Source organism: Pinus tabuliformis, chromosome 2_1 (assembly GCF_031772625.1).
Source record: "Pinus tabuliformis cultivar Carrire ecotype Pingquan chromosome 2_1, CPIR1, whole genome shotgun sequence".
NCBI classification, from domain to species: Eukaryota; Viridiplantae; Streptophyta; class Pinopsida; order Pinales; family Pinaceae; genus Pinus; species Pinus tabuliformis.
The window spans coordinates 560705156-560733139 of record NC_142299.1 but is presented as its reverse complement, the minus strand read 5'-3'; the positions used below and the strand labels follow the sequence as shown (position 1 = coordinate 560733139).

At 41.7% G+C, this 27984-nt stretch overlaps 1 pseudogene; it reads right to left on the bottom strand.

The window, feature by feature from the left end:
* Positions 1-506: 506 nt before the first annotated feature.
* Positions 507-27984, bottom strand: part of LOC149201609 (WRKY transcription factor WRKY24-like) — a 45563-nt pseudogene continuing 18085 nt past the window's right edge.

Here is a 27984-nt window from a genome sequence, read left to right as displayed (position 1 = left end):
CAGTGCTCCAGGTAAAAGAGGAGACTCCTAACAAGGAAACACATGATGGGTAAATCAGGTCTGTGATTTCTCAGAGAGGCAAAGTGCAGATTCTCTCAGAAGATTTGGAGAGGGTCTAGATGTATCACCCCCATGATCTTGCAAACTTTCAACCACAAATATCTTCCAACTCTCCTATCTAGTATCTATGCTACACAGGAACATAGCATCTTTTTTACTTTCTAAAGCTTGACTTATGTTAAGCTTATACTTTGCAGTTTTCTGTCTCTGTCCTTATCCTCTTTTCCAAGTATTCTGCTGAAATTATGCTAGAATTATCACGTCAGACAGTTCTGTATCAGACATATACACTTTGACAGGACTTAATTTGACTTACTTTCTACTGTTATGATATGTTAACAATCTACAAACTCCATGTTCCAAACATTGCAACATTCTTAAATACCAAATGGCAGCATAAACTTACAGGACATGTACTAGAAAAAACAAAACGCATAAACTTTACCAGAATTCATCTGACTGTTATTAAATACTTTTAAATACACATGACAATTTAAAATTTCAAGGAAATTACAGACGTTGACCATCAAGTACAAAGAAAACACAGTATGAAGAAAAGAATAATTTAGGATACCTTGGGTTGGGATTGACTTTTACTACTTTCTGTCCATATACTTGCGCCAGCGATACCCATCATCAAGGATATCGATATCACTGGTTGCTTGTACAACAAGAAGGCTCCTGAATAGTTCTAGTTAACCCTATGATGTCCATCGTATTGGTTTCTTTCTCTCTGTCAATTTTCAGAGAAGCATTTGACACATATTAGAGCAAGTAATTAGTTACATCTGCAAAAATGATCAAATAACAAATAAATATGAATTCTAATAGAAGTAACCTGTGGTTTGAATCAGATTCTTCTTCATCAAGATCTTCATCACCAGAGAACTTGTCCACCTGTGTCCTTCCATCATCGTCTTCACTTGCAGAAATTGATGATTGCTCCAGTGTACCTAGTGACTCCAGGTGATTAGAGTTTTGCCTTCGCGGTGGAGTAGATGATGGATCTGAGAGATCTGTAACAACAAAAGCTGATAAGGACCTTTCAAGACCTTCACTCTTTCCTTGTTGGGAATAACTTGAAGCATCATTAACTTTCATTAGCCCTAATTTAGTGTTTTCCCAAGAGAACCCACTTTCAACTTTGACAAGAGAACCACGGCCTTCGGTACTTTGTCCCTCTTTATTATGGTTATGAACAGCCTTGTACACAATCTCCGTTACATGTCCATCCAGAGAACATTCAATCTTCTTTTTGGTTGGACAACTAGAGTGTGTGCACTTGTAGTAACTCCGAGGATATTCACTACCTTTAACATGCTTTTGCCCATATTTGCGCCCATCATCAGAAGGCCTTTCAATTCCAGTAGGAGGAACTATTGCAGTTTGGTTAAACTCTGAAAGCTGCCTTTGTTGCTGCTCCTCAAAAGAAGCTTCCTGTGAAGGAACAGCCCGAAGCTAGTGGTTCAGATGAAGAATCTACCACAGGCTCTTTTGTCTTGCTAAAGATTGGGGAAGTCCACATCTGAGCATCATCCTGGACCCCTTTAGAGACTGGTGGTGGTTGTAAACAAAAGTTGACTTCAAGATAAGACCCATAAAACTGTTACTTTTCCAACTTCCAATGTTACTAACTTGAAATAAAATCTAGAGAGAGCTAAAATGGAAAAATCAATCAATTATAAAACTATAGAGAGAGGATTCCAGTAAGCTCAAGATCAGCATGCTCATTGTAGCCCCATATAAGTCTATTAGTGTGTGCAGCTGAAACAATCCCCTATAAATTGAAATTGTTTGAATTGGGTGACAAATCCAAATAGAAATACATTTCTAATTCTGTAAGTATAGCTCAAATTGGATTTCCCTTTTCTAGCTTGATCCCTACTTTTCAATCTAGCCCATCATCCATTACATCTTTCTGTTTCTTTTCTATTCTAGTCTAATCAAGACTGAATTTTACAGAGGCATGGAAAGCAAAAAAAAACATCAAATACAATCTTGTTCAAAAACAAAAATCTTACTATGGCGTTAACAAATTGTGTTTCCGAAAAGCCAGAGGCAAAGAGTTGCATGATGATTACCAGGTTTCCCAAAGATTGCATGTCTGAACTAAGGTTGGAACTGGCAAGAGGTTTGAAAGCAAAGCTGGAGCAGCTGCCATCCTCATTCTTTACAATATCTAAAGCAGCAGTAGCAGCAGTGCTTTGAAATGAAAACACTGCCTTGCAGCAGGATCGGAAGGGTAAATCCTAGACCAACTTGACAACTGTTAGCCATATGTTACATAGGGACGGATTCATTGAAATATTAACCAGATAAGTGCCTGGCTGCCAGCATAACTACATAATCATTAAAGCAAACAAGTTTTACCAGAATTACATAAGCTAAATTAATTATGCTCAATAACCTTCTGTCTGCTGCCAGTCTTGCTACCTTAGATCAACTTATCATTGAAGTCCAAGTGGGCACTTAATGGTAAATCAACAACAAAAAGGAGCCATTTTTTTCATAGGGACAGATTCATAGATGGTAATGGAACATAAGTTGACTGCTCCTGAATAAAATTACATGTTTCAAAACTGCTAATTCATATTAAAACACAGTATGCACAATATCTAAACAATGCCCACTAAATAATGAATTTAATATTTTCCTCCAATAATATTGGTGCTAGGTGGCATTCTATTTTACAGCTATGGTTGGTGAAAATGGACACGTGGGGCCCACGTGGTCTCAAGGGGTGTCATATGGCAGAGTGGGGCCATGCATATTTCAAGTTGTATGTTTATCTAAGAGGGCAATTCTGGAACACGTTCATTCATTCCGGCATTCATTCAAACATCCATTATCCATCATTCTGGTGAACTAGGTTTTTGTGCGACCAGCTAGTGAGCCCTATGCTTGGAAACTGACACCAGCTAGAAGCTATTTTGGTTTATGGCTGGAAAGGTGCCTAGAGAGTAGCACGATCTCGTGTAAGCCTAGAGTTGAGACCATCTCTGGCTCACTGTAAGGCACCTTGAAGAGGTGGGCAGCACCAAAGACTGGCAGGGCACAAAGAAGGGGTGTGCCACTTAGGCACAGGTTCACGAGAGTGGAAGCATGTGGTTGGGGCAGTGTCTGCTAAGTTAATAGTTCATCCGAGGATATGTGTTTGTTATTAGGTGTTCACCGTTGCACGTGGAGTTGCAGCCTCGGTGCGAGGGTGACCCGTGGTTGAGATTTATGAACCACACAATCTATGGTTGGCTAGAACATGGAGAGCCCACAACCAATTGGATTTCAATTGTAAATACGTTTCTACTATACAATTTATTATATTTATGTGCCATGCTTATAATTGCATGTTTTCTTGTTGGAAACCCTAGTGAGGGTTTGGTATTTATGTATATGTGTTCCATTGCGCATGAACCTAATATGTTGTATTTAAACCCTAATTTTCTTGTGCATAAACCCTAGTTGGTGGAGTGTGGATTGGTAATTGGTAATGTGCTTATAGGGTTTTACTAAATAGGGTTTTATGAGTTAAATATACTTTGTTGCGTATGACTAAATTATTGCATAAACCCTAATTACTATGTGAATGTTAATGGCTAAAGCATTGTTATAATTACTCGTTAATTATACATGTTTTTAATGGATTGAATGTTATGGTTAATACCCAGGCGCTAAAGCATTGTGTTAATTACTCATTAATTATACATGTTTTTAATGGATTCAATGATATGGTTAATACCCAAGTGACAAAATTACTGTGGGGTTTGCATAGAGTTACAAGGGCTCTAGCAGTGAGCCAGGGTTTAATATCTAAAACCGTTAATTATGTGCTTTTGTAGGAATTTTTGGGGAATTTTAGTTTCTGGGTTAGAAGTGTTGTCTAGTTGGGGGGCAGGGATGATACATAATTGATGTGGCAGTTCAATGTGCTCACCTCAATCTACGTCGTGGCATGCATGAATAGTTCTGGCAAGTAGTATCCATAACCACCTTATCCATGTTGTGGTAACCTCTAGTCCTCCCCCTTTCGTTCCTCTTGTTCTAAAGCCTCCTTCCCCTCTTCACATCTTGCACCTTCCCTCCCTTGTTTGTCGTTAACATGAGTCCTAGTCTGGGGCCTGTGAATCTCTATTAGGAGGTATAACTCTTCTCAGTTTCTTTCGGACAGTCAATGCAATTGCAATTGCAAAGAAGAAAACTTAGCTCGATTGTTTCTTCAACAATAATCACCACATTAAAAATAGCACTCTCATTTTTTTCAGTTGAATCTTCAATTATGCTTCTTCTTGTAGAAGTTGGAGGTTGTTCCCTCACCCTGAGCATATGTAGTCACCAAAGCTATTGTTGTAGATGTGCATGTCTCAGTGCAAGCCAAATCATATACCTAGATTAAACCAAATGTTGGGAAATTAGGGAACTGTAATGGATGCTTCCACCAAGAAAGGTGGAATGAGGAGGAATGTTGACTCTCGTGCCTTTTCCTCTGCTTATGGCTTTGAATATGCCTTAGACACCTGGGATGACACTGGAACTTACTCACAAGTCAATTGATGGTCTACCTATGAGGTGGTGGAGGAATGTCATCCATGTGCTACCAAGTATCACAAATTGTTACAGGATTGACACACCCACCCCATCCATTGCAATGAACTATAAAGCATCAGTTGTAGCAAACTTTGCAATTTGAATAAGACTGCAACGCCTCACCAACAACATGGAATACAAGGAATTGCAAAGCATTAATTGCATGGAGCTCTACAACCTCATAATTATTTAATAAGCCTACATATTGACCAATACAAAAATCAATTTTTTAATGATTAATGATTCCTAACTGTTGAATTTTCTAAGTCTATCCATTAGAAAATTAATCTGTATTCTACTGGTTTATTTCTTCTACTTCTTTAAAATCGAACAAGTTATTTAATACATTAAACACTGAAATAAACACAATACAGTCACAACATCTACAGATCATCAACTGAAAGAAAACAAGCACACAAGTGACACTGTTATTTTTGGACCAATGTCCCCGGAAAAACCCAATGTGGGAAAATCGGTGCAGCTATTCAGAGGGTCATATTATTATGCAGTCTATCTGAGTACAACTGGGTGCCTAACCATCTCACCCGACAGAGAAAAATACACGGCAGCAATACCTCTATATCCAAAAATAGGTATTCAAAAAACTTGTCCCACGAAACCCTCTCCGGCACAACTGAAGCTCAGCGCTGGCCCTTCTGGCTACTATATCAACCTCCTGCTGACCTGCGTCAGCCCTCTAAGGCACTGCGCAGCTTCTGGGAGCCTCTGCGTCACTCCCTCTGCCCTCTGCGTGGATGACACAGTCTCTCTGGGCTCTACGCTGCCTCAACTGGGCTCTGCGTAGCCTGGACTAGTTGTTGTTCTTGCTCTTCCCGCTTCTGTGTTGGTCTCCCAGTACTATCTTTGCCTCTCTGCTTCGTACTCACTGCCCCTTGTTGTTGATCACTGATTCAACTTTGCTTAGCAACCCCGCTCTAGCAAAATGAATGACTGATCACTCAGGTGTGTTCTCCAACTAACCCTCAAGCCTCTTCTTATACTTTTCTCGTTGGTCCTTCAATGACCGAAATTAAATCTCTAATCAATTCTAAGATTAGATTTGGCTTGATCCATGACTTTTGTAACCTTCTAACCCAATTTTATATTAATACCCATTAACTCCATTAAAAATATTAATTATTTTAATATCTCCCAAATTAGGTACAATCTGTCCCAACCATTTCTGGGTCTTGAGATCTCATGTGCTTTAGCCTCTCCACCAATTTTCATGGCTAGAGCACATCCGATGCTACCCCAAATCAACACTCACTCTTAGCGAGGACTGTGCTCTAGTAATACTCCACACTAAGCATCACACTGATTATCCGGCACCAATACCTGTGCTGATGCTAGGTCTCTCTGCCCAACATCCTTTGTATTGCTGCATCCTGTACTGCTACACATGGCTCTGCCACTTCCACTACTGCATCTGTACGACAGCTCCCTCTGAATCCGTTCTGTTGCTGGTCCATCCTCCAAACACTGCATCTGTACGACAACTCCCTCTACATCCATTTTGCTATTGGTCCATCCTCCAAACACTGCATTTGCACTGCATCCCCTTCTCATCATGTTGCACGTGCTACTGCATACTTCTACTGCACAGCAACTCAGTTACTAAGAAGTAAGTAACTGATCCACCCAACTTCTGACATCGTTATCACGCTAAGAACACTCTCGATGTTGAAGCTCCCTCCGCCGCTATCAAGTGCTCCCTCTACTGACCTCTGCGCTGCCGCAAAAACTCCTTGCATCTCGCACCGTTGCACACCTCTCTGTGCTATCCTACATTGGTGCAACACTCTCCATGCCTCTCGCACTGTTACAACATGCTAGCCTGGCACTGCCCGAGTTCTCCTACACTGTAGCACTCTCTGCTGCTTCATCCACATCCATCTTTATTGACATCCGACAGTCCTGCTACACTCTCTTTGAAGCTCCCATAGCAAGGTATAATCCAAGAGGTTGGGTACCTCAAGGATCCTTCTCCTTATCACCTGTAGTCCTCCTAACTACAACTCGATGTCTCCTCACTTCTTCTCAAGTGCCACATGAGCACTCATGGCACAATTGTCATCCTCCTCGACTTCTTTCTCCGTCCTTGTTGGCGCTGCCTTAGACTTAGAAGACTCTCCCTTGTTCTTTTTCCTCAGACACTGGTTCACAAAATGACCCAGTTCCCCACAATGGAAGCACTTGACCTTGGAGAGGTCCTTCTTCTTCCTCTTCTCTTACTTTCCCATAGATGCTAGAGCTGCATCCTCTTCCTCCTCCTTCTTGATCCTGACCCCTTTGCCGCTACTCCCCATCGTGGTCAGCCGTCTAATCTCTTCTTGACAAAGAGCCGCTCACAGTTCTTCCCAATCTAGAAGACTCGTCCTGCCCAGTATGCTCTGAAAAAGTACCTCCCAATCCTCAGAAGTTGCGTTAAGTGCGGTCTTCACCATCAATTCCTCATCCAGGGTGGCCCCTATAGAAGTTAGCTGGTCATGGATCTCCTTCAACCGACCGAGGAAGACATCTATCTGCCCTCCCTTCTACATCTGTTATGCCCTTAGCTGATTCTCTGGGAGCATTTTCCTCTGCACGGAAGTATGCTGGTACAATGTCTTCAAAGTGTCCCACATCTCCTTTGTTGTTTCCCTCTCGGCAATATGTGGTACCACATGATGCTTGAGACACCATCAAGGATGATGCACTTTGCCTTAGCCATTGCCTCCTCGTACCTATCATTTGCTACCAGGTCAACTGGGATAGCCATTGTTCTCAAGGCAAAGCCCTTGATGCGATGTCTATCTAGAATGGACAAGATCTTGGCCTTCCAAACCACAAAGTTTGACGCTCCGTCCAGCCTATCTTGATCTCTCAGCCCATTCACGGGCATCTCGCTGCTCTTCTTTCGACTCTCCTCTGAGTCTCTCTACTTCTCGTCTGGAAGTTCTCTTCTGGACTTCTCTTAATCTTGATTTCCCTCCTCGAAATCCTTCTGCCAACATCAAGTTGCTCCACTCCGATCACCTGTGCAACTGCAACACTGATTTGGATTCAATCCGCCTCAGCAGCAACTCCCTCCACCTTGATCCTGCCCTGTTAGGTACTGTTCTGACAACAGTACCCCACCATCTTCACTCCGCAAACTACCCACGACCTCCTATGCCCCATCAATTGAAGGATTAAGCCTCTTGGCTCTGTGCAATGTTGGCACCGGCGAAACAGCTCCCTCAGCCAACTGCGTCAACCCACTAGCCTGTTCTGCCCTCCTCAGCCTCTACGCTGCCTCTCTCTAGCCCAAATTGATGATGCAATCCCCCTGCGTCAACCCTTCTTCTGTCGCTTTCTGCAAGGAACAACTTCTGTCACTTGAGATAGTTGTTTCTACTGCAATTGCTCTGCTTCAGTTGGTGCCTTCAGCTCTCTTGTGATCTGCAACCACACTCCAATAGCATGTTGAATTTTCTAAGTCTATCTGTTAGAAAATTAATCTGTATTCTGTTGGTTTATTTCTTCTACTTGTTTAAAATCGAACAAGTTATTTAATACATTAAACATTGAAATAAACACAATACAGTCACAACATATACAGATCATCAACTGAAAGAAAACAAGCACACAAGTGACACCATTATTTTTGGAACAATGTCCCTGGAAAAACCAAATGTGGGAAAACCGATGCAGCTATCCAGAGGGTCATATTATTATGCAGTCTATCTGAGTACAACTGGGTGCCTAACCAACTCACCGGACAAAGAAAAATACACAACAACAATACCTCTATATCTGGAAACAGGTATTCAGAAAACTTGTCCCACAAAACCCTCTTTGGCACAACTGAAGCTCAACGTTGGACCTTCTGGCCACTGCATCAGCCTCCCACTAACCTGCATCAGCCCTAGGATCCTCTGTGTCAGCCCTCTGAGGCATTGCGCAACCTCTGGGAGCCTTTGCGTCACTCCCTTTGCCCTCTGCATGGATGACGCAGTCTCTCTGGGCTATATGCTGCCTCTATTGGGCTCTGCGTAGCTTGGACTAGCTGTTATTCTCGCTCTTTCTACTACTGTGCTAGTCTCCTAGTATTTTCTCTGCCTCTCTGCCTCGTACTCACTGCCCTTTGTTGTTGATCACTAATTCAACTTTGCTTAGCAACCCCACTCTAGCAAAATGAATCACTGACCACCCTGGTGTGTTCTCCAACTGACCCTCAAGCTTCTTCTTATACTTTTCTCGTTGGTCCTTCAATGGCCGAGATTAAATCTCTAATCTTATCCGACTAGATTTGGCTTGATCCATGACTTTTGGAACCTTCTAACCCAGTTTTATATTAATACCCATTAATATTTTATTTTTCCTAAGTTTAGACTTAAAAACTCCATTAAAAATATTAATTATTTTAATATCTCCCAAACTGGGTACAATTTGTCCAAACCATTTCTGGGTCTTGGAGATCTCATGTGCTTTAACCTCTCCACCAATTTTCATGGCTAAAGCACATCCGATGCTACACCAAACCAACACTAACAATTAAATATAAATAAATCACAGAGATCTCTTCATGGCTAGAGCATATCCGATGCTACCCCAAAACAACATTAACAATTAAATATAAATAGATCACAAAGTCGAGAGATCCGAGTCAAGTCGGGAGATCTAATTCAAATCATGTAAGAATGAACCCATGGAAAAGGCATATTTCAAATTTCAAAAATATAAAAATAAATTGATTTTTTCTAAATAAATAAAATAAATATTAAAATTTAATGAGACTTGGAATAAATATGATGAAACTGAGCAAATTAATATACATTCAATGGATTTTGACTACTACGCAAAAATTATAGTCCCTGGCTAGAGGGAGGGACTGAAAATGTCACCATACAAAAATGTCTATAATGAAACATCATAAACTAATATTGTGAAATTCTTAATTGGCCTTATTTAATATTTAATTTACTTACAACCAAGTTCATTGTGAATAATTGATTTGTTTGCTTGAAAAATGTCATGGGTGAGAGGAAATAAATGTGGTCACATTGCCTCAAACCCGAACAATCACACAAGGGGGAAGGACCATGCACCCTCATTATATGATGGTTATGGAACTTAACCCCAATAAATGTGGTCACTCTGCCACACAAGGGGGAAGGACCATGCACCCTCATTGCAAGAGTGTTATGGATCTTAACCCTAATAAATGTGGCCCCTCGACCTCAAACCAGCACAATCATGGAGGGGAAGGACATTGCACCCTCACGATATGAGGGTTATGTACCTTAACCCTCAAAGAGAAGGATCAAAAATAGGTTATTTCCTCTCCAACAACACTAATGGTAGAAGTCAAATTACTAAGTGGAGTGGCACAATAGAAGAATCATAACAAGTGCATGTGGATAAGGTTTTAGAATGGATATAAAGTAATGGATTCAATATTCTTATGTATATGAGGTTTATGGACCTTAACCCTCAAAGAGAAGGATCAAAAATAGGTTATTTCCTCTCCACCAACATTAATGGTAGAAGTCAAATTACTAAGTGGAGTGGCACAAGAGAAGAATCATAACAAGTTCATGTGGATAAGGTTTTAGAATGGATATAAAGTAATGGATTCAATATTCTTACGTATTTTTTGTTTTTGTTGCATGCTTTTATGTTAATTTTAGGTATGTTCTATGCTTAGAGCAATTTATTTCAATTTTCATAGTTAGCTCAATATCTTTTCCAGATTAGCAATCACATCAGCGTTAAAGTAAACTGCAAATAGAACATAAACATAAATCGTAAAAGACAAGCCAAGACAAGAGGAGACAAGATGTGGCGCTAGCCAAGTTCAAACCCCAATGTGGGGAAACCCTTGATCAATTCTTCTTCTATGTTCTTCAATAGTTCAACAGAGAGAGAGAAAGAGAGATAGTACATTTACAACAGAAGTCAACACTTTGACTTTCTATATCTACATGAGATCAGTTGAAGACATGCTGCTTCAACTGACTCTCTAAGGTGACTTCTTCACCTATCATAGTGTTGCATCTCGTCCACTTGCTGCACCTCACCGTGCTGCACCATGTTGCACTTATCATCACAGTGCTGGACCTAATGACCATACTATGCATTTCATGTTGTTGCTCCTGTCACTGTGCTGCTCCAATCATTGAGCTGCTCTTATCACGGATCTACACCTAATGTTGTACTCATCGCTGATCTGCACTCAATGCTGCACCATCACTGATCTGTACTCAATGACTGCTATGCTGCACTTCATCATCAGTTGCACTATTGTCTTGTTGTCACCTACATGCTGCATATGGCAATACTGTAGCTCTGTCATGGAACAGCCTTAGCTGCTTGCTATGGCTTGCAGCCTAGCAAAGCAGCTAGTTGTAGCAAGAGATTCTTCCAATAGATCTCATGAACCATTTATACATATCCAGACATAATCTTCTTACAAAGTTGTTTGCTATACTTGACTTTGCTGTCAGCACTTTGATTCACCAACCAAGTAAACAGTCCTAGGAACAAATCATGTCCAAGCATCTTGTTGTAATACAATAACTCTTGCTACAGTTTTAGATCCACTTTCCTTGCTGTGTCTAAGGGTCCTTTCATACATAGATAAGGTCTCCTTCAATTAAGGTTTTCCTCCTATATTTGTTGTAGCCAGGATGTCCTCCATTAGGACTGTGACTAAGGGCAACACTGGCCCTCCTTTGACAGCGGATGAGGGCATACCGGAATGCATCTTAAACTTCTGTTTGGATAGCGATTTAATGGACAATTTGACACCTACTAGGAACTTTGTTAGTGTGGCTTGAACCTCCTTCTTGGACTATTGTTAGGGTAGATAGGAGCCTCATCAAACTGCAGATTAGGGCTCCTCGATTGGGATACGTAATAGTGCCTCTTGACTGCGTTAAAACTGCGGATTAAATCCCTTCCTTGGACAGCATATAACTCTCTTCCTTGACTATGTGTGCATCTCTCCCTTGACTGCGTTTAAGGCACCAAATTGTGACACTTGATTGGACTGCGGTTAGAGCTTGTCAAGCCTTCCTTTTTACAGCGAATACATGCCTCCTTTTGGTGCCAATGAAACCCTCATTGACTACGGCCTAGGAGTCTTCTTTCTCTGCGGATATGACCCCTTCAGGACAGCGTTAGGTTGCTTAGCATATAGGTCTCTCCTTGAAGTGTAATGGGATCATCCTTCACCTTCTTGACAACGTTCTAGAGTATCTCCTTCCATGGCTGTGATTTGATCTTCGTTAGGGCATTAGGGCTTCGTGAGGATTCTTCCTTTTACATTTGATTAGGGCATCATTAGGCCAGCATATATCCTAGGGCACTCTCTCTAAATCTCATCTTCATCAAACCCAAAAATAGGATAAAGAGAGGTCACAAGAGTGATTGTATCAAATGACTTAAAATCCTCTTCTATTTATACTAAAACGTAGAGCACAAGAGGGGGTTATTTGGTTGCTGGCCGACCTTGACGAATTGTCCCATAACACAAATAAATTCATATCTCCATGAATACTTATCGGAATCAAATGATATTTAGATCAATCCTACACCTCTCGATGAGAGGGATCCAAAATATTGGCTTCCATTAATAAGATGATCCACATGGAGTTTGGCCCTAGTTGCCAATTTTAACACTCCCTCTCATCTAGGGAGAACTCCATCCGCTGATCCATATGTCCGACTATAATATCTCTGCCATCAGCACCCTGCATTGCTCTGCTTTGCTAAGCTCTGCTTTACTTTGCTCTGCTCTGCTCTGCTAAACCATGAAGAAGAAGAATTGATCGAGAATGTCTCATACCATTCTCTACCGACCCGAAGTCAGTTTTATCTAAAGAGAGTGAGTCACATCACTCTTACTGACTCGAAGTCAGTTTTATTGATCCCTGATCAATATCACAAGAGAGTGTCTCAAACCGCTCATACTGATCCCAGATCAATGGAGGTCATCCTAGCATAGGGAGTACGGTCGATACAACGATGCGTCCATCGATAGTACTACTATGGTCCCTATCCTCATTTCCGTGCTCATTGATCAGATGAGAGGTACTTCCCATGAGTCCCAGACTACATGGGTAGGATGCCTCGATAAGAGAACTAATCATCCTGTCCACAGGAGAATGAATCATCATGTCCAATGGATGCCATGGAGAACTAATCATCCTGGCCTACAGGAGAACTAATCATCCTGTTACACAGTCGCCACGGGGTATCAATGTATGCAACATGCAGGACCCTTTTACAAGGGTCTCTCAACGACTCCAAGTCGTTTGGGAAAATCACAGATTTGATCTTTCCACGGGGCTTTGACAAAGTGTATGTAACCTATACATCAATCTCAATGTGATGGAGCTTCCTCACTCATCAACTTACCATATCCCAGATAAGGTAGTATCTGATGTCTATCTGCTGGAGCAATCATCGAATACTAGATTTCTCAATAATCAAATCCCCACTGGTTATCACAAAGAATCACAGTGTTATTCATCATATGTACAAAAAGCTCATTGAAGAGCTTCCTCAACCAGGCAGCTTCATACGAGATCATAGTCTTAGCTATGTATTCGGTCTCAGCGGTGCTTATAACAACCGAATTATGCTACCTACTCATCCATGATATCAAAGCAGAATCCAAAGAGAACTAGCATTGAGAAGTGCTCTAGTGTTCCTCCACACTACCTACCCAGTCAACATTCGAATAATCATGCAGTTTCATCTTTCCGGCAGTGTTTCTCAATCCATGAGAGATTGTGCCCTGAAGATATCTCAGAAGATTCTTGGCACCAATCCAATGAGGCTCAACCAAATATGAGCTCACCATGCTAACTGCAAAACATATGTCCAGATGGAAGTTCACCAAGAACATCAACGCGAATGAGTTTATGAAACTCAGAAGCATTTCCCAAATCTGGTCCGACATCACTACCATATAACTTCTGAAGGTTAAGATCCTCGAGGTAGTCACAGGCTTGCAGTTTATCATTCCACATCTGGAATCCAACTCCCTCTTACTTCTGCAAATGAGAGGGTCTGCACCTGTCAGAAATAGGTTGTCCTCATAAGGTGCCGATATGAGAGATCTATCATCCACAACCTTCGGGTAATGATGTGGATCGGTTTCACTCCTAGTGAGTCTCAGCTTCATCAAACAGCTATCAATCCTCTCATACTACGCTCGGGGTGTTTTGCATCAAGCCATAAAGGGCTTTCTTCCACCTGTATACATGAGATTCCTGATCATGAATCTCAAACCCCTCGGGTTGTTCCAAACCTATGGACCTGCTACATCAGGGGAATGGTCCCCTTGTAATATTTTCCTTTGATACATTTCAGACATGTACCTTCATGCTCTTCTAGAATTCAGGCATCCCTGTTACTATCTAACTCACATCGGGTAGGGCCCCATAATAGACCTCAGGTGCTATAGATGAGATGTGTCAACTAACATGGTCCCCAATGGACCATCCTGCAACTTTGTACAAATTGCCAATCCTGAACCCATGAGTAAAAGCATCTTTGAAAATTCTATTTTCAAACACGTACCTTTCCATCGATGAATGCCACCTTGAAACCTTTTACTTTCATTGCCGAAATGGACACCAGGTTCTTCTTGCGATCAGGTACATAAAAGAGATTATGTAGATGAATCGAGTTACCCTCATTCAATTGAGGGGTAACACCCTTTCCGGAATAGGTGGCATCGGCTCCAAGTATTATCTCACGAATGTTTCCATCTCTACCAAATTAGAGAGACATCACCCTTCTATCCGATGAAGTGCCTTGAAGCACTACAATCAATAAGCCAAATTCCCAAAGAATCTGAAGGAGAGGGCCAATACAATATAACGCTTCTTTAACTTATCAAAAACAACATTTGATTCTTCATACCTGGGGTTCATTGCTTTCTTTGAAGAGTCGGCCATTTCCTTAATGACCTGCATTACCTGTCATTCCTTTGATCATTGAAGATGTCCCTGGAATGATTGTTATCTTCATCAAGAGATGTGTCTCTGCCATTCAAACACTCCTTCGCATAATGGCCGAACTTATTGCAACCAAGGCATGCCTTTCCTTCCACCCTTAGATCCAGACTTCTCAATGAAGTGATCTTTAGGTAGGCCATCAGAAACTTCCGTTGTGCCATTATGATAATATTCTCTGCTTCAGCTTCACCCTTGGTGAATTTGAAGAGGGATGAGGAATCCACTGATCCTTTTGTCCTTCCCCAACTGTCTTCGGTGATTGCTCTTTCACTCTTGCTTGGGCATTGTCTTCACCTCAGCTCTAATACCATGTTAATTTTAGGTATGTTCTATGCTTAGAGCAATTTATTTCAATTTTCATAGTTAGCTCAATATCTTTTCCAGATTACCAATCACATCGACATTAAAGTAAACTGCAAATAGAACATAAACACAAAATGCAGAAGACAAGCCAAGACAAGGGGACACAAGATGTGGCGCTAGCCAGGGACAAACCCCAATGTGGGGAAACCCTTGATAATTTCTTCTTCTATGTTCTTCAATAGTTCAGGAGAGAGAGAGAGAGAGATAGTACATTTACAACAGAAGTCAACACTTTGACTTTCTATATCAACATGAGATCAGGGGAAGACATGTTGCTTCAACTAACTCTCTAAGGTGACTTCTTCACCTATCATAGTGCTACATCTCGTCCTCTTGTTGCACCTCACTGTGTTGCACCATGCTGCACTTACCATCACAGTGTTGGACCTAATGACCATACTATGCATTTCAGGTTGCTGCTCCTGTCACTACGCTGCTCCAATCATTGAGCTGCTCTTATCACAGATCTGCACTTAATGTTGTACTCATCGCTGATCTGCACTCAATGCTGCACCATCACTGATCTGTACTCAATGACTGCTATGCTGCACTTCATCATCAGTTGCACCATTGTCTTGCTGTCACCTACATGCTGCATATGGCAATACTATAGCTCTGTCATGGAACAACCTTAGCTGCTTGCTATGGCTTGCAGCCTAGCAAAGCAGCTAGTTGTAGCAAGAGATTCTTCCAACAGATCTCATGAACCCTTTATACATACCCAGACATAATCTTGTTACAACGCTATTTGCTATACTTGACTTTGCTGTCAGCACTTTGATTCACCAACCAAGTAAACAGTCCTAGGACCAAATCATGTCCAAGCATCTTGTTGTAATACAATAACTCTTTCTATAGTTTTAGATCCACTTTCCTTGCTGTGTCTAAGGGTCCTTTCATACATAGATAAGGGCTCCTCCAATTAAGGTTTTCCTCCTATATTTGCTGCAGCCAGGATGTCCTCCATTAGGACTGTGACTAAGGGCAACAACGGCCCTCCTTTGACAGCGGATGAGGGCATACCGGAACGCATCTTAAACTTTTGTTTGGATAGTGGTTTAATGGACAATTTGACACCTACTAGGAACCTTGTTAGCAGTGGCTTGAACCTCCTTCTTGGACTGTTGTTAGGGTAGATAGGAGCCTCATCAAACCACAAATTAGGGCTCCTAGATTGGGCTACGTAATAGTGCCTCTTGACTGCGTTAAAACTGCAGATTAAATCCCTTCCTTGGACAACGTATAACTCTCTTCCTTGACTGTGTGTGCATCTCTCCCTTGACTGCGTTTAGGGCACCAGATTGTGACACTTGATTGGACTGTGGTTAGAGCTTGTCAAGCCTTTCTTTTTACAGCGAATACATGCCTCCTTTTGGTGCCAATGAAACCCTCATTGACTGCGGCCTAGGAGTCTTCTTTCTCTGCGGATATGACCCCTTTAAGATAGCGGTAGGTTGCTTAGCATATAGGTCTCTCCCTGAAGTGTAATGGGATCATCCTTCACCTTCTTGACAATGTTCTAGAGTATCTCCTTCCATGGCTATGATTTGATCTTCCTTAGGGCATTAGGGCATCATGAGGCTTCTTCCTTTTACAGCTGATTAGGGCATCATTAGGCCAGTGTATATCCTAGGGCACTCCCTCTAGATCTCATCTTCATCAAACCCAAAAATAGGATAAAGAGAGATCACAAGAGTGAGTGTATCAAATGACTTAAAGTCCTCTTCTATTTATACTAAAACGTAGAGCACAAGAGGGGGTTATTTGGTTGCTGGACGACCTTGACGAATTGTCCCATAACACAAATAAATTCATATATCCATGAATACTTATCGAAATCAGATGATCTTTAGATCAATCCTACACCTCTCGATGAGAGGGATTTAAGAAAAATATCAGCTTCCATTAATAAGATGACCCACATGGAGTTTGGCCCTAGTTGCCAATTTTAACATTTTATCTCCCTTCTTTTGTCAGATAAAGGATCAGGTTCCTTTTAGTTGTTGTATTCTTAGGTTATTTTGAGGGTAAATCTTAGATACACCAATGTTGATGCCTAGGGTAATGAGATAATTATAAAGTAGCAAAGCTTGGACAAGTGGCCACTAGACAAGTGATCACACCTATCATGAGTATAGGAGAACAAACATGTGTGGGACCTCCACCTCAAACTAGCATGACAAAGTAGGGTGAAAAACCATGCAGCTTCATGATATGACAATGATGGATCTTAACCCCAAGAGAATGGATTCGAAATTGTTTCGCCCTTTGTAGAAGTCACATTATTGTATGAATTGGCAAGATGGAAGAATCCTATGAATTGCCAAGTAAAAAAGGAATTGAGAATGAAGAGAAAGTCATATAACTTCAATCCTATAATGCATTTGTTTCTTTCAAGGCTCGCTTTAATCACCTTATTTGTCTAGTTAGAGACCCTATTTGGTTTTAGCTAGTGTTAAAATTGGCAACTAGGGCCAAATTCCACCTTAGGACAGCTCATATGATGGAGATGATTATTGCATTGGATTCCTCTTTTCGAGAGGTCATCTCATTTGGAGAAGCAAAAGTGGAATTTTGAATTTATTTTCTCTGATGCACAAATTGTAGATCATCTCATTTGGAGAAGCAGAAGTGGAATTTTGAATTTATTTTCTCTGATGCACAAATTGTTAAGGTCGGCCTCAGTTAATGTAGGCTCAAGAAGCCGAATAGATGTGTCCTTTCACCCTCAACGAATTGTCTAAATAGGAGTGACCTTTCTCCTCATTGGGACATCACTCACTCATCATTTCTTCTCTCTCCTTATCTAATTGGTTCATACAGCTTGGTGATCATCTCTCTCTCTCACAGGTGGATGAAGGGCGAATTTTCTGGGTCAAATCTCAGGCCGAATTTCAAAGTTCAGGACAGCGTTGACCAAGGCTTCATTGACCAAGTTTGATTGCGTTATCTAGGGCATAATTTCGCTCTCTTGAGGCTGCATTTTTTGGCACATAAATTGAGGTGTTTGGCACTATTTGACCAATGTTGACTTTAGGTTGACTTCTGTTTTGACCATAGAAAATCACAACAAATTTTCTCTCTCCTTTGACTGGTTTGATCAAATTGTTTTGGACAGAGTTTGACCTCCGCTTCACGCCAAGTTTGACCAAGGAAGATCGAGCTACTTTGGTGATGTTTTGCTGCCATTTGACCAATGTTGACTTTCTGGTTAGGGCTGAAATTGACCGAGTTGGTTGCAGAATTTTACAGAGCCGATTTGACTGTGTATTGGGCAAGTGAATTTGATTATTATACTCTGTCTGCTGAACTATCAAATAATAATAAGAAAATTTGATCAAAGGGTTTTCCCGACATTGGGGTTTTTCCCTGGCATCAGCCAAATCTGGTGTCCTCGTGTTGGCTTGTTTTTTGCATATGTTTTTATGTTCAATCTGCATTTACTATCAATGTGATTAAGTTAATGTACCTTACAACATGAGAAAATGTCTCATCATATTCAATCCCCTCTACCTGTGAAAAGCCACGGGCCACAAACCTGGCCTTATGCTTCTCCACACTACCATATGAAGCTTACTTTATCGTGGAGCCTCCTTCAAATGCATTCGTTGTTGCACAAAGAAAGTACAAGAAAAGTGAGGCTAAAGCTAAGAAAATTTTTGTTGATTCTATTCACAAGCCTTTGGTTGACTATATTTTTGATTTGGAAACGTCTAAAGAGATGTATGGCAAGCTGATTGGGATGTTCAAATAGGAGAATCCATTCAATCCTATCCTACTTAATGAGGATTACCGAAATCAAGAATGATCTCTGTTAAATTGGCAACTAGGGCCAAACTCCATGTGCGTCAACTTATTTAGGGCAGCTGATATTTTTATCGAATCCCTCTCATCGAGAGGTGTAGGATTGATCTAAAGATCATCTGATTCCGATAAGTATTTATGGAGATATGAATTTATTTTGATTATGGATTTATTATCTAGCCGACCAGCAACTTATGTAGGCTCAAGAAGCCCAAACGTCATGTCTATTCAACCTATACATTTTGGTATAAATAGAAGAGGATTTGAAGTCATTTTGACACTCTTCATGTGATCTCTTCTCCACGTCTAGGTTTTTGGAGAAGGAGAAAACGCTAAGAGTATTTGCTATGATGCCAAACTAGGGCCAAACTCCAAGTGGGTCATCTTATTTATGGCAGCTGATATTTTTATTGGATCCCTCTCATTGAGAGGTGTAGGATTGATCTAAAGATCATCCGATTCCGATAAGTATTTATGATGCTATGAATTTATTTATGTTATGGGCAAATTGTTAAGTCGGCCAGCAACTTATGTAGGCTCAGAAGCCCAACAATCATGTCTATTCAACCTCTATGTTTTAGTATAAATAAAAGAGGACTTCAAGTCATTTCTACACACACTTGGATCTCTTCCTCTCTCTACTTGTCTTTGGGTTTTAGTAGGAGGAGAGATCCTAAGAAAAAGCTGGAAAAGTTGGAACTGCCGGAAAAGCCGGAAAACCCAGAAAAGCCGGAAAAGCCGGAAAAGTCGAAACTGCCGGAAAAGCCAGAAATACCGAAAAATCCAAAAAAGCCGGAACTACCAGAACTGCCGGAAAAGTCGAAAAGACCGGCAAAGCCAGAAAAGCCAAAAAAGCCGAAAAAGCTGGAAATGTCGGAAAAGCTGGAAAAGTCGGAACTGTCGAAAAAGTCGGAACTACCGAGAACTGCCGAAACAGCCAGAGCATCTGCCTCCGAAGAAAGGCAGCATGATGTATGAGATCATGGGCAGCATAATAAGCAGCATGATGATATGAGCATGGGCAACATAATGATGCATGATGATATGAGCATGGGCAGCATAATGATGAATGAGATCATGAGCATGGGCAGCTTGATAATGAATAAGACCATGGAAGACACAACATGATGAGCAGCATGAAGATGAGAGCAACTTAGTCATCAAGGTTCAACACGTGTGACAGTACAGCAAGGTGTCACACGGTAATGTGTAGCAAATAGATGAGATGCAACACCATGATAGGTGAACAAGTCACCTTAGAGAATCAGTTGAAGCAATATGTCTTCAACTGATCTCATGCCGACATCAAAAGTCAAAGTGATTGACTTCTATTGTAAATGTACTATCTCTCTCACTTTCTCTGCTGAACTTTGAAGAACATAAAAGAAGAATAATCAAGGGTTTCCCCACATTGGGGTTTGTCCCTGGCTAGCACCACATCTTGTGTCCTCTTGTCTTGGCTTGTCTTCTGCGATTTATATTTATGTTCTATCTGCAGTTTACTTTAATGCTGATATGATTGCTGAATCTAGAAAAGATCATGAGCTAACTGTGAAAATTGAAATAAATTGCTCTAGCATAGAACATACTTAAAATTAACAATCTCCTATCTATTGGAGAATTTATTGGTGACAGGGAGCTCACTTTTATTGCACTTGGAGGCCTTACAAGAGAATGGGATGTGTTTAACACTACCATCCTCAATAATGACAGGATTTTGGGATTTGATGAATTATTGGCTAGATGCACTCAAGAAGAAATAAGGATGATGGAAAGAGACAAGCCTTCAAATGGAAACAATCCTACCGCCTTCTCCGCTCATGCTAAAAGGAAAAACAATGCTGGTCCAAAAAGATGAGATCAAGGGTTCAAACTCGGATTCAAAGATGGAAGAAAAGGAAGATGCTTCAATTGCAACAGATTTGTCCACTTCGCTAGAGAGTGTCTTCACAAGAAGGATACTCCAAGAGATGATGACAACAATAACAAGAACTTCAAAGGCAATGGCAATCAAATGGCCACATCGCTAGAGAGTGTCCTCACAAGAAGGATACTCCAAGAGATGATGACAACAATAACAACAACTTCAAAGGCAATGGCAATCAAAGGAACAACAGGTTCAACAACGAAGGAAAGAGGAATGCTCCCGCTGCTCAATGTGGAAATGGTCATCCTCCCAAGAAGTCGAGAAGCTACAAGTATGAAGAAGTTAATGTCGTAGAAAAGAAGAAAGAATTTTATCTTATTTTCGCACTTACCACTGCCTCTCCTCCGAATACACTGGATCATTAGTTGATTGATAGTGGTGCCTTAAGGCACTTCATTGAGTACAAGGAGGCCCTCTCAAACTTGATTGAAAATAAAACAGATATGGACATTTGTTAATGGGAAGGTTTGTGTTCGGCAAAGGAACCCGAAACATGCATTCACTCTTGGATTTAGAGTTGATGGTCTCTATCAAGTTGGAGGAAGTCCGTTGGGAGCAATGATTTGCGATACTTCTCTTCAATTTGAATTATGGCACTGAAGATTTGCTCACCTTCATTACAAAGCCTTACCTGATGTAAGGAAGATGGTCACAGGTATGCCCGAATTCAACTTAGATAAGGAAGGATTTTGTCACAGTTGTGCCGCTGGAAAACATACAAGGGGACCATTCCCCTCAAGTCAAAGTCAAACTATCGATATTCTTCAAATTGGTCCATTCTGATCTATCAGATATGTTGCCCGTAACATCTTTGGGTGGATATACATACTATGCAACTTTTATGGATGACTTCTCTCGCAAAACATGGCTCTATTTCTTGAAGAATAAGGATGAAGTGTTCAAATGGTTCTGCTCTTTCAAAGTCTTGGTCAAGAATCAAACAGGGAAGAAGATCAAAATAATGAGGGCCAATAATGGAACCGAATATGAGTCAAATGAATTCAATGACTATTGTAGAGAAGTTGTCATTAAGAGGGAGACCACTACTATACATACTCCTAAGAAAATGGAGTTACCGAAAGGAAGAATCGATCTATCATAGAAGTCGCTTGTGCCATGCTTCATGACCAAGACCTGTCGAAGTTCTTATGGGGAGAAGCTACCAACATCGTTGTGTATGTTCAAAATAGATGCCCGCATCTAGGACCCCAAGTAGGTGGCAATCCTAATAGAGCGGTGATCACAAGTTCCTTGTGTGGAACAATTTCATCAATGGCCAAAAGATCATCTCTGATTCTTGCTATTTTCACAAAGAAGGAGGCCACTATGTCTTCTTTAGTCATCTTTGTGGTCCTTAGTTCATTCTTCAAGCTTGCTACTTGACCAATGTTCTTAATAGGGAATAACTTTGACAAGGCCTCATACATTTCTTGAGCATGGTTAATGTTGGTTATGAATGGGACAAGGTTGGGAGAGTCTTGGCCACTAATTCTAATTCTATGAACTTCACTTTATCAGCATCATTGGAGTCTTTTGTAGGCTTCTTTACTTTTCCTTTGACCAAGTCTAGTACCTTGTTCTATCCAAGAATGAGTTCAATCCTCTTCTTCCAAGACCTGTAGTTTGAGGCTCCTTCAAGTTTGTTCTCTCCTTTGATTGTGTTAGGCATTGTCCTTGAAGATAGTAGACTTCTTCCCTTGAATAATCCTTTTGAATGATTCCTTGATCAAGTACTTGAGACTGCCTTTTTCTTCTTTCTTCACCAAAGCACTGATATCATGTTAGAAAACCAAAAAGGCAAAAATATTTCTTATATTTGATAATTACTTGTGATGTTCTTGGTTTCTTATTGTTGATTTGGGGTAGCATCAGATGTGCTCTAGCCACGAAATTTGGTGAAGAGGTTGGAGTGCATGAGATCTCCAATACCCAGAAAGGATTTGGGCAGAGTCTAAACAGATCAGGAGATATTAAAATAATTAATATTTTTAATGGAGTCCCTATGTCTACACTTAGGGAAAATAAAATATTAATGTGTATTAATATGAATTTGTGTTAGAGTGGTCCAAAAGACATGGATCAAGCCAAATCTAATCTTAGTCGTTGATTAGGGACTTAATATTGGTCGTTGAGATGTCAACAGGAAAAGTATAAGAGGAGGCTTGAGGGTCACTTGGAGAATACACCAGAGTGATCAGTCATTCTATTCTCTAGAGCGGGGTTCGCTAAGAGAGATAGAATCAGTGATTGGGAGAGCAGCTGAGGGGCATTGAATACAGAGAAATAGAAAAGGTAGAGATTGTGCCGGAAAAGCAGTGCAATAGCCACATAGAGTGACGCAAAGCCAGCAAGGGCTCACGCAGGGCCACGTAGAGGCAGGCAAGTGCTGCGCAGAGCACCAGAGAGGACAACGTGTCTGACGCAAAGGCCCAGAAAGCTAACGCAGGGCCTCCTGGGGCTGGCGCAGGCCAAGAAAGGTTGATGCAAGGGCCAGCGTGAGACAAAGAGGGGCTGACGCAGTCCAGATTGGGCAAACGTTGGGGTTGCAGAGTAGTTTTGTGCTGAGGAGCTGCCGAAAGAATTTTCCAGGGTTTCAGCCAGGAGATTTCTCTCAAACTGTGAGGTATAGCTGCTAAGGAAATTCTCTGTTGGGTAGGCCAGTTTCGACACCCAGATTGTACTCTGATATTGCTTAATAAGAAAACCCTCAGATAGCTGCACCGGTTTTCCCGCATTGGGTCTTTCTAGGGACACTGGTCCAAAAATAATGGTGTCATGTGGTGTGTTTGTTCTTGTTTCTTTTAGTTGCTAATCTGTAATATGTTGAGCATGCACTGGTGTTTATTTTCAGTATTTATTTTGTAAATAACTTGTTAAACAAAAAGAACAAGTAGGTAGGAATAAATCAGAAAAGGTGTATGAAGGGTTTCTAAACTAAGTAAACTTAGAAACTTCAACATGGTATCAAAGTGTGATTGCAGATCACAAGAGGACTAAGAGACATCACTTGAGCGGAGCAATAGCATCAGAAAACAGTTGTCCCAAGGTGACAAGTTGTTTCTAGCAGCGTAGAAGCCAAGAAGTGTGACGCAAAGCCAACCAGAGCCACGTAGAAGAAGTCGGGAGCTGCGCAGAGCCTCAAAGAGGCCGGCATTGCTGACGCAGACCCATTTGTGATGACGCAGAGCCAGCTTGAGGCAAAGATGGGCTGATGTAGTTCACAGAGAGGTAGTTGCTCGAGTCTAGAAGGCTGCAGAAATATTGCAGAGTGGAGTTGGTGAGGTACTGTAGTCAGAACCGTACTTGACAGAGCAGGGCCAGAGGAGTTGTTACCAAGGATTTCTAGCCGAGGAACCTGGAAGTAAAGACTCAGAGGAGTCGAACAGAGAACTTCCAGGAAGGAAGTAGAGGAGCGTCATGGCACTACACGGGGTAAGAGACCAGGATAGACTGGACAGAGCATCGAACTTCGCAGTCTAGAAGGCCAAAATCTTATCAGTGCTTGATAGGAATCGCGTCAAGAACTTCACCTTGAAGGTTATAGCTATCCCAGTCAACCCCAATGATAACGACAACTACGAAGAGGCCATGGCGAGGGCCAAGCGCACTATCCTTGACGGGGTCAAGGATCATGTCACATATAGCCGAGAAGGAAACGGCAGTTGAGATGTGGGAGGCTCTCAAGAACCTGTACCAGCATACTTCTGTGCAGAGAAGAATGCTGCTCGAGAACCAAATGAGGTCGTATCAGATGAAGAAGGGTCAATAGATTGACACCTTCCTCGGAGCACTGAATGAGATCCGAAACCAGTTCACTGCTATAGGAGCGACACCGTATCAGGAACTTATGGTGAGGGCAGCCCTGAATGCTGTCTCAAAAGATTGGGAAGTGTTTGTCCAAAGTTTCCTGCGCAGAGGGACTCTCTCACCTTAGGACGAGATGTGGGCAGCTCTTCGCTGGGAAAAGATCAGACGACAGTCGAAGACAGGTAGCAGCAGCAAAGGTATCAAGGTCAAGCAAAAGGAGGATATGGCCCTAGCATCTGAGGGAAAGCAAGAGAAGCAAAAGAAGAAAGATCTCTCCAAGATCAAGTGCTTCCACTATGGGGAGATGGGTCATTATGCGACCCAATGCCCAAGGAAGAAGAGTAAGGGAGAGACTTCCATGACTAAGGCAATGCCAGCACGGGCAGAGAAGGAAATTTTGACAGATGATGACAGTGCCATGAGTGCACACGCACCACTTGAGCAAAAGTGGGGAGACATCGAGTTGCAGTCAGATGGACTACAGGCAATGAGGGACAGGATCCTTGAGGTACCCAGCCTCTTGGATTAGACCTTGCTACGGGAGCCCCGACGAGAAGTAGCAGGACTAGCTGAGTGGGTAGAGACGGATGTGGATGAAGCGGCAGAGACAGCTATAGTGCAGGAGTCTCGAGACAGCGGAGAGCTAGCAGGTTGCAGCAGTGCGAGAGGCACAGGAGTGTTGCACCAGTGCAAGAAGGCATAAAGAGGTGTGCAACAGTGCGAGATGCAAGGAGTTGTTGCAGCAGCGCAGAGGTCAGAGAGGGAGCGCTTGTCAGCGGCAGAGGGAGCTTCAACATCAGTGGGTGTTTCTAGCCCAATAGGGAGCTCAGTTGGGAGATCAGTTACTTACTTCTCAGTAACTGAGTTGCAGTGCATCAGTGGACAGCACGATGCAGCATGATGAGAGGTGCAGTGCAGATGCAGCGCTGGGAGAAAGGACCAGCAGCAACACGGATGCAAAGCGAGCTATCGTACAAATGCAACAGTGGCAGTGGCAAAACCATGGGCAACAGTACAAGGGGCAACAGTGCAGAGGATGGTGGGCAAGAAGGCCTAGCATCAGCACAGGTACCGATGTCGAATGATCAGAGTAATACCCAGTGAGGGGTATTGCTAGAGCACAGTCCTCGCTAAGAGGGAGTGTTGATTTGGGGTAGCATCAGATGTGCTCTAGCCACAAAATTTGGTGGAGAGGTTGGGGCACATGAGATCTCCAATACCTAAAAAGGGTTTGGGCAGATTCTAAACAGATCAGGAGATATTAAAATAATTATTATTTTTAATGGAGTCCCTAAGTCTAAACTTAGGGAAAATAAAATATTAATGTGTACTAATACGAATCCATGTTAGAGTGGTCCAAAAGACATGGATCAAGCTATATCTAATCGTAGCCGTTGATTAGGGACTTAATCTCGACCGTTGAGATGTCAACAGGAAACGTATAAGAGGAGGCTTGAGGGTCACTTGGAGAGTACACCAAAGCGATCAGTCATTCTATTCTCTATAGCGGGGTTTGCTAAGAGAGATAAAATCAGTGATCGAGAGAGCAACTGAGGGGCATTGAGTACAGAGAAACAGAGAAGGCAGAGATTGTGCCGGGAGAGCAGTGCAGCAGGCAAGAAGACTGACACAGAGCCAACAAGGGCTCACGCAGGGCCACGTAGAGGCAGCCAAGTGTTGCGCAGAGCACCAGAGAGGCTAGTGTGTCTGACGCAGAGGCCCAGAAAGTTGACGCAGGGCCTCCTGGGGCTGAAGGAGGCTAAGAAAGGCTAACGCAGGGGCCAGTGTGAGACAGAGAGGGTCTGACACAGTCCAGATTGGAAAGACATTGGGGTTGCAGAGCAGTTTTGTGCTGAGGAGCTGCAAGAAGGATTTTCCGAGGTTTCAGCCAAGAGATTTCTCTCAAACTGAGGTATAACTGCTAAGGAAATTCTCTATTGTGTAGGCCAGTTACGGCATCCGGATTGTAGTTTGATATTGCTTAATAAGAAAACCATCAGATAGCTGCACCGACTTTCCCGCATTGGGTTTTTCCGGGGACATTAGTCCAAAAATAATGGTGTCATGTGGTGTGTTTGTTCTTGTTTCTTTTAGTTGTTGATTTGTAATATGTTGAGCATGCACTGGTGCTTATTTTCAGTATTTACTTTGTAAATAATTTGTTAAAGAAAAATAACAAGTAGGTCGGAATAAATCAGAAAAGGTGTATGAAGGGTTTCTAAACTAAGTAAAGGGTTTCTAAACTAAGTAAACTTAGAAACTTCAACACTTATTAGATTTCCTTTATATCTTCTTTCCTTTTAGTTCGTCAAGCAATTACCAAAGCAATAGCACATAAATCAATGGACACCCGACATAGGCACACAAACAGGGCAAAACCCCTCTCTAGTGGAAAACCCAGTTAGTAATTCTTCCTTCAATAGTTTCCTGAGATAAACCAAGACTCTATACTTTGACACAAACTTTCCTTCACACCAAATCAGCCTTTCTCTTCCTTTGCAGATGATCCTATTTGACCTGGCAGCAGTAGTAGCACTTTCTTGGACCCAATAACTTCGACTTTGCTTGGGAGACTTTGATCTTGGCTGAAAGACTTCGATCTTGACTTAGGAACTTCGATCTTGGCCCAATACAACATCTTGAGGCAGCGTCACCCAACAACAACAACCTTAACCTATAATTGTTCTAGCGACAGCAACATGCAACAATTTACAGCGACGACAACAAGAGAACTTTGATCTTCCAATCTAGGGCATGAGAGAGAGAGATGCACCAAAATTTTGATTTTCCTTTCTTCCTTCACCTTTATCAAACTCACACTTCTTTAGCCCTCTTCCTTCACTTCAAACTTTTCCCAGCTTCCAGAGAGATCAAACTTGCTTGAGATCATCTCCTCCAGATGAATTTGAACTGCTTCTTTTATAGCCTTTGGGTGAGGTCGAATAGCCCTCCTTGAGGTCGACTTGGTGTGGAGGCAACATATTTCATTTTTGACTCAATACTAAACCTTTTTCCATGATTCAAAAGCCCAAAGTACAATGACTCTATTAACTCAGAATAAATCCTAGAAGTCCTCAATGGGGACTTTGACCTAAAACATGATGACCCAAGCATGAAACCCATGCTTTAATAAGTCATAATAATAATAATAATTATTATTTTCTTTATTCTTTTGACAAGTAGATTATATGATGACTCAAATACATTAATGAAGACCAACAATTGGCTCATTCATTCAACCCTAAAAATGGAGAACCTAGTGATCAAGCTTAACAATTTCGTCTAAAAAGCTTCCTTACATATGGAACCCTACTAGATGGCCCTAGGCTCATATTGAAAAGGGCGGGGGTGGAAGATAATAATAATGAGATTGTTGAGTGTAAGTTTAATATTGTAAAGGGATCACATGCTTATCATTCTCAATATTTCTCCAATGGGTTATGATGA